Source organism: Psammomys obesus, unplaced genomic scaffold, assembly GCF_907164565.1.
Source record: "Psammomys obesus unplaced genomic scaffold, mPsaObe1.curated_primary_1811, whole genome shotgun sequence".
In the NCBI taxonomy this organism is placed as follows: domain Eukaryota; kingdom Metazoa; phylum Chordata; class Mammalia; order Rodentia; family Muridae; genus Psammomys; species Psammomys obesus.
Window position 1 is genome coordinate 21,013,424 of NW_026585644.1, and position 3,203 is coordinate 21,016,626.

The 3,203-nt window shown below is 46.3% G+C and overlaps 1 pseudogene; it reads right to left on the reverse strand.

Moving 5' to 3' along the window:
- Positions 1 to 478: 478 nt before the first annotated feature.
- LOC129689736 (acetyl-CoA acetyltransferase, cytosolic-like) lies at positions 479 to 1,554 on the reverse strand (annotated as a pseudogene).
- Positions 1,555 to 3,203: the final 1,649 nt, after the last annotated feature.

Below are 3,203 nucleotides of genomic sequence, written 5' to 3' on the forward strand. Positions count from 1 at the left end.
CCGATTTCCACCATTACAGAATTGGTCTTGATTTGATCATTGGGAAGCCACAGACAACAAGCAAGCAGGGGTGTATGACTCAACCATAGTTAAAGTGAAGAGCCTCAAATTTCACCAGAAGCTGCAATGATCCACTGCATTCTTTGACTAGATCATTCTGGGGGCCAGGCATGATAGTGTATGCCTTTAATCCAAGTACTCAGGAGGCACAGACAGGTGGATCTTTGGGAGTTCAAGCCTGGTCTACAATGATTTTCAGGCCACATGGTGAGTTATGAAATGCTGTTCACTCTGAAGCTCTTGATGACGGCTTGGATTTCCCTTTTATTTATAACACTGTCAGGTGCAATGTCTGAACCTTGGGTATTTCACATTAAAGTATAGCAAGCTGCCCACCTGTGCTCTTTGGTCCTCATGTTCTATATAGTGTTTCACTGATTTAACAAGAACTGTTCAAGGGTGGTGCCTGTTGGGCAGATCAACCTCTCTGAACACACATTTCTATCCCCAGCCCATCCCCAGTGCACAGGGCTGCAAACCCACAAGTCCCACCCACTCTCTCCAGGGTATGTAACAAGGTCACTAGAATCCTACAGCCTGATGCTACCAGAGGATAGCCCAAGGCAATGGCTCCTCCATCAATGTCAGCAGCTAGCTTTATGCCTGGAATTGGTCCTACTCCCATAGCGAAAGGCTCCACACCAGCTTATGGCCAGGAGACTATTCATGCTAAAGGTCTCAGCATTCAATTCTCAGCTTTAGTCTTTTCATGAGAACCATGGCAGGGGCACCATTGTTCATTCCTGATGCATTATCTGGGGTGGCCTTTCCCATCTCATCAGTAAGAAAGTAAGGGTTTAGCCTGCCCATGGCATCAATGTAACTGCCATAATAAGGAAACCCATCAATGTTCACTTCAGTAGGACCTTTTCTGGAAGACACCAGCATAAATTTTCTTGTCAAAGTGGCCAGCTTTCTGCGCATGCTCTGCCCTGTTCTGGGTCAGAACTGTAACCTTGTCTTGGGCCTCTCTACTCACTTGCCTTTTTTTTTTTAACTACGCTTTCATCTGTGATGCCCACATGATAGCTGTGAAACACATCTATAAGACCATCACAGAGTTTGCTGTCTGCTAGTGCTACCTCACACATCTTGAGTCCTATTCTCAGTTGAGCCAAGGGAGGGGCCTTGCTCATGTTCTCCATGCTTCCAGAAACCACAATGCTGGAGTCACTTGTGGCTGAACTGGGCTGTAAGGCACACAGCCTTTAGGTCCAAGCCACAGATCATCCGGTAGCTCCACATTAGAACTGAGTAGGGGATCCCTGCACCTACACTGGCTTGTCAAGTACAACTTTGCCCACAATCTGACATCAAAATGTGTCCGACTATGACCTCAGATCCCTCTTGTTGAGCCACCTTGGCCCTCTGCAGGACTTCTTCTATGACAGTTGTCCCCAGGTCGTGGACAGGCCCAATGGACAGGGTAGCACTGGAGGAGCCTATGGCTGTCTGTGCCACCAAGATGATGGCCATAGGGTCCCAAGCCTCCATTCATCCTGTCACTCAGCTCTCTGCCAGCCCAGCTCTGTCTGCAACTGCAGAGCTTAGTCTTTAAAATCAAAATAAAAGTCCCTTCACTACTCTTTATCTGATGGGCTAATAATTCTCCATGCTAACCCCGGTATAACACTCCACCCCTCATGTTCTTGTATTGGTCTGGGTGTTCAGCTCATGTGGAATTTTATGTGATACTCCATCTCCTTCCAGCCCTAACCCCTCCACTTCTAGCCCTCTGTTCCCTCTGCCCTGATCTCAGCAAGCAACTTGGACTGTTTTACCTAGCATGGGTCTCTGGGCTCAGTGAAATCAAACAAGAACAAGATGATAAATGCATGCTGCATTCCACTGACACCAGAGTGAGAACTGTCACTGGCATGAAGGCGGCTGGATGTTTTCTCTTGGGACCACACTTCATGTCCATGAATGAAGCTTTGTGATTATAGCTTTTGACAAGTCTCTAAGATTTAATACCTAGAAAAAAAAAATCCTTGGGAAGGGTCTTCTCCACGTTTTTTTGTTTGTTTGTTTGTTTGCTTTTTTTTTTTTTTTTTTTTGTTTCTCAACAAGATTGATACGGATGGAGAAACTTCCCATCCATGCTTCTGGTACAGCAACTTTCTGAGTTGGCGGTCACAGGAGATTGGGGTGCATCATCCTCTTCTCTTAATGACCCGCATAGGGGACAAAAGTTATGAGCAACAGAGCAACCAGGGGGTTGGAGTGGAGCAGACTCATCACACCCTTTGATAGACCGGGTGTACAGGAGAAAACAGAACATTCTTGTCACCGCATAGCTGTTGATTCAGACCCTCTTTAATTCCCAGAGACTGCAGAGTAAAAGAATTAGATAATTATGCGTGTGATGGTGAACTCGATGGGTCCCAGTTTCATTAGAATGTAACCTGGGGTCAGCACTCTGTTCATTTGGTTGTTGATAATGGTGGCGGCACTGGTAGTATGGCAGAAAGGTCAGAGTCTTTCAGATATTTTCAGGTAAAAATGTATCTGTAATAGCAAAGGTCAGCATGCCACACTGAGGGCAAAGTCTTTGTATTCTGATGACTAAATGGAAGACCCTCCCTGGTGAAGAGAAACCTTTCGGAGAGGAACTTTGGGAGGGATGTTGGAGGCTTGGCCACTTTATAGGCCTGCTTCCAGAGCCTCAGAATCAAAGACAAACTGCCTGCAGGATAATCTCCTCGCCAGTTGGCACAGCACTCAAGGTCCTTTTCAATCTGGCCTGAGTCCGTGGTTCTGTCGTCTTTCCTCCTCTGTGCTTGTGTATGTCCTTCACTATTTCTGCTCTCTAACCCATGCTAGTGCTATTTTCTTCCAGAATGTTCGTACTTATTCCTTCTAAGTCTCCTCACCACTGTAAAAACATCCATAAAATCCATGCTCACATGTCTCCTATGAAACCTTACCTGGACACGGTCCTTGCAATACAAAAATTTTAAGGACAAAGGTCATGCTCTGCTCTGCTTCTTTCTGTCCTTAGACCTTAGTGCCATGCGTAATGCAATGGCATCCCTGAAGTGTTTGCTGCAAATGAACATATCCACGGTAGAGCAGAGAGGGGCAACGAGGACCTACGAAGCCAGACAGACCAGTGCAGACAGACTACAGTTTTGGAGTCTGAC